This window comes from Arachis stenosperma, chromosome 5 (genome assembly GCF_014773155.1).
Source record: "Arachis stenosperma cultivar V10309 chromosome 5, arast.V10309.gnm1.PFL2, whole genome shotgun sequence".
NCBI lineage: Eukaryota > Viridiplantae > Streptophyta > Magnoliopsida > Fabales > Fabaceae > Arachis > Arachis stenosperma.
Window position 1 is genome coordinate 101,992,838 of NC_080381.1, and position 18,149 is coordinate 102,010,986.

The following is an 18,149-nucleotide window of genomic DNA, read 5'->3' on the forward strand; positions in this document are numbered from 1 at the left end:
AGGTCTTCCTAGAATGAGAGTTGCACTCTTGTGCTCCTCCATTTCCAGCACCACAAAGTCAGTTGGAAAGGCAAATGGCCCAACTTTGACAATCATGTCCTCTATTATGCCTGATGGGTGTTTAATGGAGCCATCAGCAAGTTGGAGGCATATCCTGGTTGGTTTGACTTCTCCAATCAACCCAAGCTTTCTGATAGTGGATGCAGGTATTAGATTGATGCTTGCTCCAAGATCACATAAAGCTATCTTGGTGCAAGTGCCTTCTAATGTGCATGGTATCAGAAAGCTTCCAGGATCTTGAAGCTTTTCTGGTAAGCTTTTCAGAATGACTGCACTGCATTCTTCAGTGAGAAATACTTTTTCAGTTTCTCTCCAATCCTTCTTATGACTTAAGATTTCCTTCATGAACTTAGCATAAGAAGGTATTTGCTCAAGTGCTTCTGCAAACGGAATCTTTATTTCAAGAGTCCTTAAATAGTCTGCAAAGCGGGCAAATTGCTTATCCTGTTCTGCTTTGTGGAGTTTCTGAGGATAAGGCATCTTGGCTTGATATTCTTCAACCTTAGATGCTGCAGGTTTATTCCTTACAGAAGTGGTTGAAGAAGCCTTGTTAGAGGGATTACTGTCAGCACTCTCAGGTGTCTGATTTTCCCTTGGCGTTTAGACGCCAGGATTGGGTGGAAAATGGGCGTTTAACGCCAACTTTTCCCCCTTTTCTGGCGTTTGAACGCCAGAACTGGGCAAGGAATGGGCGTTTAACGCCAGCTTTCCTTCCCTTTCTGGCGTTTGAACGCCAATATTCCTCTCTGGGCTCTTACTGTCCTCAGAGGGATTTTGAACAGAGGTTTGGTTGTCCTCTGTCACTTGTTCCTTGTTTGGCTTTTTACTCTTTTGAACAGTGTTATTCAAGGTCTTTCCACTCCTCAATTGAACTGCTTGACACTCCTCTGTTATTTGTTTAGATATTTGCTGTTTTGCTTGATTCAACTGTAGTTCTATGCTCTTATTAGCAACTTTAGTTTCATGGAGCATCTCTTTAAATTCTGCTAACTGTTCTGTCATCAGGAGCAATTGTTGATTAAGCTCATTCATCTGTTCTTGAGGATTAGGATCAGTGACTAATGCCATGACTTCCTCCTTTGGAACGAACTCATTGCTAGAATACAAGTATTGGTTTCTAGCAACAGTGTCTATAAGCTCTTGAGCTTCTTCAATTGTCTTCCTCATGTGTATAGATCCACCAGCTGAGTGGTCTAAAGACATCTGAGCTTTTTCTGTAAGCCCATAGTAGAAAATGTCTAACTGGACCCACTCTGAAAACATTTCAGAGGGACATTTCCTTAGCATACCTCTATACCTCTCCCAGGCATTATAAAGGGATTCATTATCCTCTTGTTTAAAGCCTTGGATGTCCAGCCTTAGCTGTGTCATCCTCTTTGGAGGGTAAAAATGATTCAGGAATTTGTCTGATAGCTGTTTTCATGTCTTTATGCTTGCTGTAGGTTGGTTGTTCAACCACCTTTTAGCTTGATCCTTTACAGCAAATGGAAACAGTAATAGTCTATAGACATCCTGATCTACCTCTTTATCATGTACTGTGTCAGCAATTTGTAAAAATTGTGCCAGAAACTCAGTAGGTTCTTCCTGTGGAAGACCGGAATACTGGCAATTTTGCTGCACTATGATAATGAGTTGAGGGTTTAGCTCAAAGCTGCTTGCTTTGATGGGAGGTGTACAGATGCTACTCCTATATGCAGCTGTAATGGGGTTAGCATATGACCCCAGAGTCCTCTTGGACTGATTAATTCCACTTAAGTCCATAATGGACAAAAGGGAAATGATGATGATTGCAAAGAGATAAATTTTGTTTATTTTTATTTTTATTTATTTTTTTTTGGAATAACCGAAAAATATAAAATTAAAATAAAATAAAGGAAAATTAAAATGAAAATTCGAAAATCAAAAGAGAATAAGATCAAAGTCAATTGAGAACTGAATCAATTAGTAAAAAAAAGATTTTGAAAACAGCAATTACAAAGATATGATTGAAAAATTTTTATGAAAAAGATTTGATTTTTAAAAAGAGGAAGGAGAAAAACACAAAAAGACACCAAACTTAAAATTTTTAGAAAATCAAACACACAGTTTTCGAAAATTTTTAAGGGAAACACAAAGAGGACACCAAACTTAGAATTTTTATAAATCAAAAAGGGACTAAGAACATGCAAAATTCGAAAATTAAAAGAAAAACAAAAGCATGCAATTGACACCAAACTTAAAATATGAAACTAGACCCAACTAAAAGACTCTAAACCAACAAAAATAAAACAGTCCTAATCTAAGCAACAAGATAAGCCGTCAGTTGTCCAAACTCGAACAATCCCCGGCAACGGCGCCAAAAACTTGGTGCACGAAATTGCAATAACACTTTTGCAATCCTGCACAACTAACCAGCAAGTGCACTGGGTCGTCCAAGTAATACCTTGCGTGAGCAAGGGTCGATCCCACGGAGATTGTCGGCTTGAAGCAAGCTATGGTTATCTTATAAATCTTAGTCAGGATATCAGGAATTATCAGGATTGATTGTAAAGAGCTAAAGAACATGAAAAAGGTACTTGTTTTGCAGTAATGGAGAATAGGTTGAGGTTTGGAGATGCTCCATCTTCTGAATCTCTGCTTTCCTACTATCTTCTTCTTCAAACACGCAGGTCTCCTTCCATGGCAAGCTGTGTGTAGGGTTTCACCGTTGTCAGTGGCTACCTCCCATCCTCTCAGTGAAAGCGATTGCATATGCTCTGTCACAGCATAGCGGAATTCATCTGTCGGTTCTCAATCAGGCCGGAATAGAATCCAGTGATCCTTTTGCGTCTGTCACTAACGCCCCGCCTTCAGGAGATTGAAGCATGTCACAGTCATTCAATCATTGAATCCTACTCAGAATACCACAGACAAGGTTTAGACCTTCCGGATTCTCTTGAATGCCGCCATCAGTTCTAGCTTATACCACGAAGATTCCGATTAAAGAATCCAAGAGATAACTACTTAATCTAAGGTAGAACGGAGGTGGTTGTCAGTCACACGTTCATGGTTGAGAATGATGATGATTGTCACTGATCATCACATTCATCCGGATTAAGAACAAGTATTATCTTAGAATGGAAGCAAGCATGATTGAATGAGAAACAGTAGTAATTGCATTAATCCATCAAGACACAGCAGAGCTCCTCACCCCCAACCATGGGGTTTAGAGGCTCATGCTGTGGAAAGTACACAATGAAACGTCTAAAATGTTATGAGGTCATAAGGTCCGGATACAATGTCAAAAGATCCTATTAATAGTAAACTAGTGTCCTAAGGTTTACAGAAATGAGTAAATGACATAAAAATCCACTTCCGGGCCCACTTGGTGTGTGCTTGGGCTGAGCAATGAAGGAATTTCGTGTAGAGACCTTTTCTGGAGTTAAACGCCAGCTTTCATGCCAGTTTGGGCGTTTAACTCCAAATTTTATGCCAGTTCCGGCGTTTAACGCTAGAATTTCTGTAGGTGACTTTGAGCGCCGGTTTGGGCCATCGAATCTTGGGCAAAGTATGGACTATTATATATTGCTGGAAAGCCCAAGATGTCTACTTTCCAATGCCGTTGAGAGCGCGCCAATTGGGCTTCTGTAGCTCCAGAAAATCCACTTCGAGTGCAGGGAGGTCAGAATCTAACAGCATCTGCAGTCCTTTTCAGTCTCTGGATCAGATTTTTGCTCAGGACCCTCAATTTCAGTCAGAAAATACCTGAAATCACAGAAAAACACACAAACTCATAGTAAAGTCCAGAAAAGTAAATTTTAATTAAAAACTAATAAAAATATACTAAAAACTAACTAAAAGATACTAAAAACATACTAAAAACAATGCCAAAAAGCATACAAATTATCCGCTCATCACCTCCGCATCACCTTATAAATACACATACCTTTGCATCACCAAATAACTAAGCATACCTCCGCATCACCATATTACTAAACATATCTCTGCATCCCCTTTTAAATTTAAGTCTTCCTATGGACAACTTACATTCTTACTCATTTTCCCAACTTGTCTAGACTAATGCCTTCTTGGCGACCAATCTTCTATTTAATAATTAATATAACAAACGAACTCAGATTTGTGCAAACTTTATGTCCACGCATTTGTATTTAACTTAAGTTTCATTTGGTTTAAGTTTCAGAGCATTATCATTTTCAGAACAAAATTTATTCCTATTCTATTTTGAGGGGTTTCTATTTGGTTAACCAGTGAACCGGTTAACTTCCAAAGCACATAACTAATTTTCTAGAATAGCCATGGCTCTGAAATTTTCACTGAATGAATAAGACACCATAGGATTTCATTTGGTTTTGGTTTCATCACAAAAACTTTTCTGCCTTAGGAGATATCCATCAAGGAATTTACTACTCTAAGTTTGTAAATCCTGTTTAGCCTTTAATGAGCAATAAAATGTTAAAGCCTATAACCTCTAATCGATAGCTTTTAAAATTTTGAACTTTCGAGGGAACAAAATATACATCAAAACAGTTCTATCAAAACTAGCTGCACTCAATTTGGAGTTTAATATCAATACCAGTAACTCAAACAAGTTACTGGAATTATCAACGAGTTTCAAAAATTGCATGTTAATAAAATAGTGAACCTTCCACATTGTAAATTGCGTATTTAATTCTATAATAATGGGAATACCCCGAAATTTGGACACACTGTTATTAACATGCCAATCTTTCGACTATCTTTGGTTTCAACCCAAAACCCATCAGAATCAAAAGTTGTGTAGGTTAAAATTTACTATTGGATTAATTCAAAAACAGACTTTTCAACAGAAACAATTTACTTTCAAACATTTTTTATCTTCTAACCTACTCATCAGAAAATTCTGAAATCTTGAGAGGATGATCTAATCTCATAAAAAATTACTAGGGAATTATTATAGAATTTTTGAGTGGCTAGAATTTTCCCAGAAATTCGCGCAAGTCGCTGCTTATGTTCGCAGAATTTGGCTTTGGTTCTGACTAACCATTTTGGTTTCCTAAGCTTCTTTTCATCTCTTAATCATCTTCATTATTGTTAAACACAAACTAACATCATAGCTAGCAGCAATTACTCATTTCATCATCAACAAACATCATTCACATAAATATAAACATACAATTACCCTAATCTAACCCTACCTCGATGGAATTCATCCTTGCTCAAGAAATCAGTTCTAGCTTTCCCTAACTCCTTCGGTCAACTTTACTTCAAACTTTGGCCAGTTTTTCCTTCACTTTGTCTTGCTTTCCTTGCTTAGCTTGATCATCTCCATGAAGGTGTGTAGCTAGAGGCTTGAGAAATCATGTGGATGTGGTGAAGATTGGAAGAACTTATTTCTCTTCTTCGGTCACTCTCACTCTTGGACTCCTCTTTTCCCCCAATTCCCATCTCATCTCTTCTTCTTTTTTTTGTTCACACTGAATACTTAACATGACTTATATAAAGAATGATCTGATGATAAAAGGCTGGATGATTAAAAAGTGGTCTGGTTCGGTAACAACAATCAAGGGAAGACACTTGTCTAAGTGCATGTGTTCCATCATTAATTACTTCCTATGATTCATCACCTTTGGCTAATATATGGAGGAGGTTCAGCCAAGCAAAAGAGAAGAGAGAGAGTGTGGTTTAATTGTGATTATGTGGCTAATCTAGAGAGAGTAGTTTGGTCAAGGAAAATTTGGTTCGGTTTAAGTTCGGTTAGATTTTAATTAGGCTAAGTAATTCGGTTTTTTATTTTTCTTCTAGATAATATTTCTAGTGGCTTCATGGATTTATATTAAAGGTTTGGCCAAATTGCCAAAGAGGAGAAAGGAAACGATTCAATAATTAAACTGTAAGATTACTGTTTTCAAACCGTATCGGTTTAAACAACCAGCAATTGAGAAATCAACAGCAGAGAATATCCCGAATCTGAATCAAATTTAGAATATTTGGCTAAGCTAAAATTGTTAAGAATATCTAGTAGTAAAGATTCCATTGATGAATTTAACTCGTCAGTCAAATTCATAGTTATTGGTACAGTTTTTGGATTAGGACACCCTTTTATCTTTCACGGTATACCTATTCTTTTCACTTACCAAGCCTAAATCCGCCTTATTATTTTATGATGAGGTGATTCTCAGATATTTATTGAATTTCTCATCACAGAATTTCTGAGAATAACTATGTGGAGAATCGGGGTGTTATATCCCACCCACCTTACAAAAAAAGGTGATATGGATGTTCCTTTCCCCTTTGAATTCTGTTTTCAAGGAAACATGCATGAACATGTATTTTCTTGATGTTCTTCCTTAGATCTCTTGCTTAGCTTGACTTGTGAGCCAAGAATCTTCAATTATTAGAACGTTTACGGTGAGTGATGAGCGGATAATTTATACACTTTTTGGCATTGTTTTTAGTATATTTTTAGTATGTTTTAGTTAGTTTTTAGTATATTTTTATTAGTTTTTAGTTAAAATTCACTTTTTTGGACTTTACTATGAGTTTGTGTGTTTGTCTATGATTTCAGGTATTTTCTGGCTGAAATTGAGGGACCTGAGCAAAAATCTGATTCAGAGACTGAAAAGGACTGCAGATGCTGTTGGATTCAGACCTCCCTGCACTCGAAGTAGATTTTCTGGAGCTACAGAAGCCCAATTGGCGCGTTCTCAATGGCGTTGGAAAGTAAACATCCTAGGCTTTCAAGCAATGTATAATAGTTCATACTTTGTCCGAGATTTGATGGCCCAAACCGGTGTTCCAAATCAGCTCAAAACTGCCTAGTGTTAAACGCCGGAACTGGCACAAGAATGGGAGTTAAACGCCCAAACTGGCATAAAAACTGGCGTTTAACTCCAAGAAAAGTCTCTACACGAAAATGCTTCAATGCTCAGCCCAAGAACACACCAAGTGGGCCTGGAAGTGGATTTTTCTGTCATTTACTCATTTCTGTAAACCCTAGGCTACTAGTTCTCTACAAATATGACCTTTTACTATTGTATTTTCATCTTCGGACATCTAGTTCTTAGATCAGATCTTGGTTTTTCTGGTTCTCTCTCTGGGGCCGAAGCCAATGATCACTTTTGTTCTTATGTATTTTCAACGGTGGAGTTTCTACACACCATAGATTAAGGTGTGGAGCTCTGCTGTACCTCGAGTATTAATGCAATTACTATTGTTCTACTATTCAATTCAGCTTGTTCTTATTCCAAGATATTCATTCGCACTCAAGAACTTGATGAATGTGATGATTATGTGACGCTCATCATCATTCTCACTCATGAACGCGTGCCTGACAACCACTCCCGTTCTACAAGCAAACAAGGCTTGAATGTTTATCTCTTGGATTCCTTAATCGGAATCTTCGTGGTATAAGCTAGAATTGATAGCGGCAGTCAAGAGAATTCGGAAGGTCTAAACCTTGTCTGTGGTATTCTGGGTAGGATTCAATAATTGAATGACTGTGACGAGCTTCAAACTCCTGAAGGCTGGGCGTTAGTGACAGACGCAAAAGAATCAACGGATTCTATTCCAACCTGATTGAGAACCGACAGATGATTAGCCGTGCCGTGACAGGGTGCGTTGAACATTTTCACTGAGAGGACGGGACTGTAGCCACTGACAATGGTGATGCCCAACATACAGCTTGCTATGGAAAGGAGTAAGAAGGATTGGATGAAGACAGTAGGAAAGCAGAGAGACGGAAGGGACAAAGCATCTCCATTCGCTTATCTGAAATTCTCACCAATGAATTACATAAGTATCTCTATCTTTATACTTTATTCATATATCATCTATAACCATTTGAATCTGCCTGACTAAGATTTACAAGGTGACCATAGCTTGCTTCATACCAACAATCTCCGTGGGATCGACCCTTACTCGCGTAAGGTTTATTACTTGGACGACCCAGTGCACTTGCTGGTTAGTTGTGCGAAGTTGTGTTTATGCCATGGTATTGAACACCAAGTTTTTGGAGCTATTACCGGGGACTGTTTGAGTTGTGAAAAGAATGGATCACAATTTCGTGCACCAAGTTTTTGGCGCCGTTGCTGGGGATTGTTTCGAGTATGGACAACTGACGGTTCATCTTGTTGCTTAGATTAGGTAATTTTCAGAATTCTTAAGAATGAATTCTAGTGTTTCAAGGTAATGTTCTTATCATCACCAAAGCTGATTGATTCTCATCAATTTAGCTCTTGAATGTAATGTCCTGCTGAAGCTTGGCTAGCCATGTCTAATTCCTTTAGACTGAAGCTTTAGACTAACATTGCATGATTCCTGGAATTCTCATTAAGAATTTTGATATCTTTACTTTCTTTTCCACTTAATTTTCGAAAAATCCAAAAAAATTACAAAATCATAAAAACTAAAAATATTGTATATTTCTTGTTTGAGTCTAGTGTCTCATTTTAAGTTTGGTGTCAATTGCATGTTTCTGTTCTTCTTGCATTTTTCGAATTCATGCATGTGTCTTCATTAATCTTCAAGTTGTTCTTGATGATTTCCTTGCTCTGATCTTTGAATTCTCTTGACTTGAGTGTTTTGTTATTTGTCATATGCATTCTCATTTTGTTATTGTCAGTAGTATACAAACTGCTAAGTTTGGTGTCTTGCATGCATTGTTATTTGATTTTAGTTGCATTTTGATTATTCCTCATTATTAAAAATCCAAAAATATTTTTAATTTATGTCTTTTCAAGTCAATAATACAGAGAATTAAAGATTAAGAACATACAGCAGAGGAATTACACAGAAAAAGCTGGGCGTTCAAAACACCCAGTGAAGAAGGCAAACTGGCGTTTAAACGCCAGCCAGGGTGCCTGGTTGGGCGTTTAACGCCCAAAAGGGTAGTGTTTTGGGCGTTAAACGCCAGAATGTATACCATTCTGGGCGTTTAACGCCAGGATGGCACAAGAGGGAAGATTCTGTTTTCAATTCAAATTTTTTTCAAGTTTTCAAAATTTTTCAAAATCAGATCTTTTTCAAATCAAATCTTTTCAATCAAATCTTTTTCAAAATCAATTTCTTTCCATTTTCAAAAATACTTGCTATCAATTAATGATTTGATTCAACATTTCAAGTATGTTGCCTTTTGGTGCGCGAAATTGTGATCAATACTTTTCCAAACATAAACAATCCCTAGTAATGGCTCCAAAGACTTGGTGCTCAATACCATGGCATAAACACAACTTCGCACAACTAACCAGCAAGTGCACTGGGTCGTCCAAGTAATAAACCTTACGCGAGTAAGGGTCGATCCCACGGAGATTGGTGGTATGAAGCAAGCTATGGTCATCTTGTAAATCTCAGTCAGGCAGACTCAAATGGGTATAGTGATAAGCGAATAAAGCATAAAGATAAAGATAGAGATACTTATGTATATCATTGGTGTAAGAGCTTCAGACAAGCGTATGAAGATGCCTTCCCTTCCGTCTCTCTGCTTTCCTACTGCCTTCATCCAATCCTTCTTACTCCTTTCCATGGCAAGCTCGTGTAGGGTTTCACCGTTGTCAGTGGCTACCTCCCATCCTCTCATTGAAAGCGATTGCATATGCCCTGTCACGGTCATAGCGGAATTCATCTGTCGGTTCTCAATCAGGCCGGAATAGAATCCATTGATTCTTTTGCGTCTGTCACTAACGCCCCGCCCTCAGGAGTTTGAAGCACGTCACAGTCATTCAGTCATTGAATCCTACTCAGAATACCACAGACAAGGTTTAGACCTTCCGGATTCTCTTGAATGCCGCCATCAGGTCCTGCCTATACCACGAAGATTCCGATTAAAGAATCCAAGAGATATTCACTAGAGCCTTGGTTGCTTGTAGAACAAAAGTGGTTGTCAGTCACCTTGTTCATGAGTGAGAATGATGATGAGTGTCAATCATCATCTTCATCAAGTTGAAGAACAAGTGATATCTTGGACAAAGAACAAGCGGAATTGAATAGAAGAACAATAGTAATTGCATTAATACTCGAGGTACAGCAGAGCTCCACACCTTAATCTATGGTGTGTAGAAACTCCACCGTTGAAAATACATAAGAACAAAGTCTAGGCATGGCCGAATGGCCAGCCTCCCAATGATCTAAGAACTAGATGTCCAAAGATGATCAAATGATCAAAAACAATCCAAAGATGAAAAATACAATAGTAAAAGGTCCTATATATAGAGAACTAGTAGCCTAGGGTGTACAGAGATGAGTAAATGACATAAAAATCCACTTCCGGGCCCACTTGGTGTGTGCTTGGGCTGAGCAATGAAGCATTTTCGTGTAGAGACTCTTCTTGGAGTTAAACGCCAGCTTTTATGCCAGTTTGGGCGTTTAACTCCCAATTAGGTGCCAGTTCCGGCGTTTAACGCTGGAATTTCTTGAGGTGACTTTGAACGCCGGTTTGGGCCATCAAATCTTGGGCAAAGTATGGACTATCATATATTGCTGGAAAGCCCAGGATGTCTACTTTCCAACGCCGTTGAGAGCGCGCCAATTGGGCTTCTGTAGCTCCAGAAAATCCACTTCGAGTGCAGGGAGGTCAGAATCCATCAGCATCTGCAGTCCTTTTGAGTCTCTGGATCAGATTTTTGCTCAGGTCCCTCAATTTCAGCCAGAAAATACCTGAAATCACAGAAAAACACACAAACTCATAGTAAAGTCCAGAAAAGTGAATTTTAATTAAAAACTAATAAAAATATAACAAAAACTCAACTAAAACTACCAAAAACATACTGAAAACAATGCCAAAAAGCGTACAAATTATCCGCTCATCACAACACCAAACTTAAATTGTTGCTTGTCCTCAAGCAACTGAAAATCAAATAAGATAAAAAGAAGAGAATATACTATAGACTCCAAATTATCAATGAAACTAAGCTCCAAATTAGATGAGCGGGACTAGTAGCATTTTGCCTCCGAACAGTTTTGGCATCTCACTTTATCCTTTGAAATTCAGAATGATTGGCTTCTTTAGGAACTCCGAATCCAGATAGTGTTATTGACTCTCCTAGTTAAGTACGATGATTCTTGAACACAGCTACTTATTGAGTCTTGGCCGTGGCCCAAAGCACTCTGTCTTCCAGTATTACCAGCGGATACATACATGCCACAGACACATAATTGGGTGAACCTTTTCAGATTGTGACTCAGCTTTGCTAAAGTCCCCAATTAGAGGTGTCCAGGGTTCTTAAGCACACTCTTTTTGCCTTGGATCACAACTTTATTTCTTTCTTTTTCTTTTTTTTCTTTTTCTTTCTCCCCCCTTTTTTTTCGTTTTTCTCCTTCTTTTCTCTTTTTTTTTTGTATTCACTGCTTTTTCTTGCTTCAAGAATCATTTTTATGATTTTTCAGATCCTCAGTAACATGTCTCCTTTTTTATCATTCTTTCAAGAGCCAACAATTTTAACATTCATGAATAACAAATTCAAAAGACATATGCACTGTTCAAGCATACATTCAGAAAACAAAAAGTATTGTCACCACATCAAACTAATTAAGCTAGTTTTAAAGATGAATTTGAAATCCTGTACTTCTTGTTCTTTTGTGATAAAAACAGTTTTCATTTAAGAAAGGTGATGGATTCATATTCATAGCTTTAAGGCATAGACACTAAGACACTAATGATCATAAGACACAAACATGGATAAACATAAAGCATAATTTTTGAAAAATAGAAAAATAAAGAACAAGGAGATTAAAGAACGGGTCCACCTTAGTGATGGCGGCTCTTTCTTTCTCTTGAAGATCCTATGGAGTGCTTTAGCTCCTCACTGTCTCTTCCTTGTCTTTGTTGCTCCTCTCTCATGATCCTTTGATCTTCTCCAATTTCATGGAGGAGGATGGCATGTTCTTGGTGCTCCACCCTTAGTTGTCCCATGTTGGAACTTAATTTTCCTAGGGAGGTGTTCAGTTGCTCCCAATAGTCTTGTGGAGGAAAGTGCATCCCTTGAGGCATCTCAGGGATCTCATGATGAGAGGGGTCTCTTGTTTGCTCCATCTTCTTCTTAGTGATGGGCTTGAGGTCATGCCTTCTCAGTTGAACCAGCTTTGGATGCCATAAATGGTTATGGAAAAACAAAAAGCAATGCTTTTACCACACCAAACTTAAAAGGTTTGCTCGTCCTCGAGCAAAAGAAGAAAGAAGAGAGTAGAAGAAGAAGAAATGGAGGAGAGGGAGATGGCTTTGTGGTTAGGCCAAAAGGGGAAGAAGTAGTGGTTTGAATTTGGATGGTGAGGTAAGTGGGGTTTTATGGAGGTGAGTGGTGAAGAGAGAGATGGGATTTGATAGGTGAGGGGTTTGTGGGGATCCTGTGGGGTCCACAGATCCTTAGGTGTCAAGGAAAAGTCATCCCTGCACCAAATGGCATCAAAAATCACGTTTTGAGCCAATTCTGGCGTTAAACGCCGGGCTGGTGCCCATTCCTGGCGTTTAACGCCAGGTTCTTGCCCTTTCCTGGCGTTTAACGCCAGTCTGGTGCCCCTTTCTGGCGTTAAACGCCCAGAATGGTGCCAGACTGGGCGTTAAACGCCCAACTGCTAGCCTCACTGGCGTTTAAACGCCAGTGAGTTCTTCCTCCAGGGTGTGCTATTTTTCTTCCTGTTTTTCATTCTGTTTTTGCTTTTTCAATGGATTTTGTGACTTCTTATGATCATCAACCTACAAAAACCATAAAATAACAAAAGAAAATATATAAAATATAATCATTGCGTTGCCTCCCAACAAGCGCTTCTTTAATGTCAGTAGCTTGACAGAGGGCTCTCATGGAGCCTCACAGATACTCAGAGCAATGTTGGAACCTCCCAACACCAAACTTAGAGTTTGAATGTGGGGGTTCAACACCAAACTTAGAGTTTGGTTGTGGCCTCCCAACACCAAACTTAGAGTTTGACTGTGGGGGCTCTGTTTGTCTCTGATTTGAGAGAAGCTCTTCATGCTTCTTCTCCATGGTGATAGAGGGATATCCTTGGGCCTTAAACACCAAGGATTCTTCATTCACTTGAATGATTAGCTCTCCTCTATCAACATCAATCACAGCCTTTGCTGTTGCTAGGAAGGGTCTTCCAAGGATGATGGATTCATCCATGCACTTCCCAGTCTCTAGGACTATGAAATCAGTAGGGATGTAATGGTCTTCAACTTTTACCAAAACATTCTCTACAAGTCCATGAGCTAGTTTTCTTGAGTTGTCTGCCATCTCTAGTGAGATACTTGCAGCTTGTACCTCAAAGATCCCTAGCTTCTCCATTACAGAGAGAGGCATGAGGTTTACACTTGACCCTAAGTCACACAAGGCCTTCTTGAAGGTCATGGTGCCTATGGTACAAGGTATGGAAAACTTCCCAGGATCTTGTCTCTTTTGAGGTAATTTCTGCCTAGACAAGTCATCCAGTTCTTTGGTGAGCAAGGGAGGTTCATCTTCCCAAGTCTCATTTCCAAATAACTTGTCATTTAGCTTCATGATTGCTCCAAGGTATTTAGCAACTTGCTCTTCAGTGACATACTCATCCTCTTCAGAGGAAGAATACTCATCAGAGCTCATGAATGGCAGAAGTGATTCCAATGGAATCTCTATGGTCTCATTTTGAGCCTCAGATTCCCATGGTTCCTCATTGGGGAACTCATTGGAGGCTAGTGGACACCCAGTGAGGCCTTCCTCAGTGGCGTTCACTGCCTCTTCTTCCTCCCAAAATTCGACCATATTGATGGCCTTGCACTCTCCCTTTGGATTTTCTTCTGTATTGCTTGGAAGAGTACTAGGAGGGAGTTCAGTAATTTTCTTGCTCAGCTGTCCCACTTGTGCCTCCAAATTCCTAATGGAGGACCTTGTTTCAGTCTTGAAACTTTGAGTGGTTTTAATTAGATCAGAGACCATAGTTGCTAAGTCAAAGGGGTTCTGCTTAGAATTCTCTGTCTGTTGCTGAGAAGATGATGGAAAAGGCTTGCCATTGCTAAACCTATTTCTTCCACCATTATTGTTGTTGAAACCTTGTTGAGGTCTTTCTTGATTCTTCCATGAGAAATTTGGGTGATTTCTCCATGAAGAATTATGGGTGTTTCCATAGGGTTCTTCTAGGTAATTCACCTCTTCCATTGAAGGGTTCTCAGGATCATAAGCTTCTTCCTCAGATGAAGCTTCCTTAGTACTGCCAGGTGCATTTTGCATTCCAGACAGACTTTGAGAAATCAAATTGACTTGTTGAGTCAATATCTTATTCTGAGCCAATATGGCATTCAGAGTATCAATCTCAAGAACTCCTTTCTTCTGACTAGTCCCATTGTTCACAGGATTCCTTTCAGGAGTGTACATGAATTGGTTATTTGCAACCATTTCAATTAGCTCTTGAGCTTCTGTAGGCATCTTCTTCAGATGAAGAGATCCTCCAGCAGAGCTATCCAAGGACATTTTGGATAGTTCAGAGAGACCATTATAGAAAATACCTATGATGCTCCATTCAGAAAGCATGTCAGAAGGACATTTTCTGATTAATTGTTTGTATCTTTCCCAAGCTTCATAGAGGGATTCTCCATCCTTTTGTCTGAAGGTTTGGACTTCCACTCTAAGCTTACTCAATTTTTGAGGTGGAAAGAACTTTGCCAAGAAGGCATTGACTAGCTTTTCCCAAGAGTCCAGGCTTTCTTTAGGTTGAGAGTCCAACCATATTCTAGCTCTGTCTCTTACAGCAAAAGGGAATAGCATCAGTCTGTAGACTTCAGGGTCAACCCCATTAGTCTTGACTGTGTCACAGATTTGCAAGAATTCAGCTAAAAACTGATGAAGATCTTCCAATGGGTTTCCATGGAACTTGCAATTCTGTTGCATTAGAGAAACTAATTGAGGCTTAAGCTCAAAGTTGTTTGCTCTAATGGCAGGGATAGAGATGCTTCTCCCATAGAAGTCGGGAGTAGGTGCAGTAAAGTCACCCAGCACCTTCCTTGCATTGTTTGCATTATTGTTGTTTTCAGCTGCCATGGGTTCTTCTTCTTTGAAGAATTCGGTCAGGTCTTCAACAGAGAGTTGTGCCTTAGCTTCTCTTAGCTTTCGCTTCAAGGTTCTTTCAGGTTCAGGGTCAGCTTCAACAAGAATGCCTTTGTCTTTGTTCCTGCTCATATGAAAGATAAGAAAACAAGAAAATATGGAATCCTCTATGTCACAGTATAGAGATTCCTTGAGGTGTCAGAGGAAAAGAAAAGTAGAAGACAGAAGTAGAAAATTCGAACTTATCAAAGAAGATGGAGTTCGAATTTTGCATTAAGGGATAATGTTAGTCCAAAAGTAGAAGGATGTGAGAAGAAGGGAAGTAATTTTCGAAAATTAAGTAAAAGATTTTGAAAACATTTTGAAAAACACTTAATTGATTTTCGAAAATAAGAGTGAAAAAGAAATCAAGTGATTTTTGAAAAAGATTTTGAAATTAGAAATCAAAAAGATTTGATTGAAAACCAGTTTGAAAAAGATGTGATTAAAAATATATGATTTGAAAACAATTTTAAAAAGATATGATTTGAAAACAATTTTAAAAAGATATGATTTGAAAACAATTTGAAAAGATATGATTTTAAAAATTAATGACTTGCTTAACAAGAAAAGATATGATTCAAACATAAAACCTTTCTCAACAGAAAAGGCAAAAAATGTTCAATCAAATCATTAATTGTTAGTAAGTATCTTTGAAAAAGGAAAGAAATTGATTTTGAAAACATTTGATTGAAAAGATATGATTTGAAAAAGATTTGATTTTGAAAAACTTTGAAAACTTGAAAAAAATTGATTTTGAAAACAAAATCTTCCCCCTTGTGCCATCCTGGCGTTAAACGCCCAAACTACTACCCTTTTGGGCGTTAAACGCCCAACCAGGCACCCTGGCTGGCGTTTAAACGCCAGTCTGTCTTCTTCACTGGGCATTTTTGAATGCCCAGCTTTTTCTGTGTGATTCCTCTGCAGTATGTTCTGAATCTTCAATTCTCTGTATTATTGACTTGAAAAGACACAAGTAAAAAATATTTTTGGATTTTTAATAATGAGGAATAATCAAAATGCAACTAAAATCAAATAACAATGCATGCAAGACACCAAACTTAGCAGTTTGTATACTACTGACAGTAACAAGATGAGAATGCATATGAGGAACAACAAAACACTCAAGTCAATAGAATTCAAAGATCAAAACAAGGAAATCATCAAGAACAACTTGAAGGTTAGTGAAGACACATGCATAACTTCGAAAAATGCAAGAAAAACAGAAACATGCAATTGACACCAAACTTAAGATGAGACTCTAGACTCAAACAAAAAATATTTTTGGATTTTATGATTTTGTAATTTTTTTTTTTGGGTTTTTCGAAAATTAAGTGAAAAGGAAAATAAAGGTATCAAAATTCTTAATGAGAATTCCAGGAATCATGCAATGTTAGTCTAAAGCTTTAGTCTAAAGGAATTAGACATGGCCGGCCAAGCTTCAGCAGGACATTGCATTCAAGAGCTAAATTGATGAGAATCAATCAGCCTTGGTGATGATAAGAACATCACCTTGAAACACTAGAATTCATTCTTAAGAACTCTGAAGAAAAATACCTAATCTAAGCAACAAGATGAACCGTCAGTTGTCCATACTCGAACAATCCCCGGCAACGGCGCCAAAAACTTGGTGCGCGAAATTGTGATCAATACTTTTCCAAACATAAACAATCCCTAGTAATGGCTCCAAAGACTTGGTGCTCAATACCATGGCATAAACACAACTTCGCACAACTAACCAGCAAGTGCACTGGGTCGTCCAAGTAATAACCTTACGCGAGTAAGGGTCGATCCCACGGAGATTGGTGGTATGAAGCAAGCTATGGTCATCTTGTAAATCTCAGTCAGGCAGACTCAAATGGGTATAGTGATAAGCGAATAAAGCATAAAGATAAAGATAGAGATACTTATGTATATCATTGGTGTAAGAGCTTCAGACAAGCGTATGAAGATGCCTTCCCTTCCGTCTCTCTGCTTTCCTACTGCCTTCATCCAATCCTTCTTACTCCTTTCCATGGCAAGCTCGTGTAGGGTTTCACCGTTGTCAGTGGCTACCTCCCATCCTCTCATTGAAAGCGATTGCATATGCCCTGTCACGGTCATAGCGGAATTCATCTGTCGGTTCTCAATCAGGCCGGAATAGAATCCATTGATTCTTTTGTGTCTGTCACTAACGCCCCGCCCTCAGGAGTTTGAAGCACATCACAGTCATTCAGTCATTGAATCCTACTCAGAATACCACAGACAAGGTTTAGACCTTCTGGATTCTCTTGAATGCCGCCATCAGGTCCTGCCTATACCACGAAGATTCCGATTAAAGAATCCAAGAGATATTCACTAGAGCCTTGGTTGCTTGTAGAACAAAAGTGGTTGTCAGTCACCTTGTTCATGAGTGAGAATGATGATGAGTGTCAATCATCATCTTCATCAAGTTGAAGAACAAGTGATATCTTGGACAAAGAACAAGCGGAATTGAATAGAAGAACAATAGTAATTGCATTAATACTCGAGGTACAGCAGAGCTCCACACCTTAATCTATGGTGTGTAGAAACTCCACCGTTGAAAATACATAAGAACAAAGTCTAGGCATGGCCGAATGGCCAGCCTCCCAATGATCTAAGAACTAGATGTCCAAAGATGATCAAAGGATCAAAAACAATCCAAAGATGAAAAATACAATAGTAAAAGGTCCTATATATAGAGAACTAGTAGCCTAGGGTGTACAGAGATGAGTAAATGACATAAAAATCCACTTCCGGGCCCACTTGGTGTGTGCTTGGGCTGAGCAATGAAGCATTTTCGTGTAGAGACTCTTCTTGGAGTTAAACGCCAGCTTTTATGCCAGTTTGGGCGTTTAACTCCCAATTAGGTGCCAGTTCCGGCGTTTAACGCTAGAATTTCTTGAGGTGACTTTGAACGCCGGTTTGGGCCATCAAATCTTGGACAAAGTATGGACTATCATATATTGCTGGAAAGCCCAGGATGTCTACTTTCCAACGCCGTTGAGAGCGCGCCAATTGGGCTTCTGTAGCTCCAGAAAATCCACTTTGAGTGCAGGGAGGTCAGAATCCATCAGCATCTGCAGT

The 18,149-nt window shown here is 38.8% G+C and overlaps 1 non-coding gene across 1 annotated transcript; it reads left to right on the forward strand.

The window, feature by feature from the left end:
- The first annotated feature begins 14,504 nt into the window (after nucleotides 1-14,504).
- Nucleotides 14,505-14,612, forward strand: LOC130983358 (small nucleolar RNA R71). Its single transcript, XR_009087354.1, has one exon. It is a non-coding gene; the product is annotated as a small nucleolar RNA R71 (small nucleolar RNA).
- Nucleotides 14,613-18,149: the final 3,537 nt, after the last annotated feature.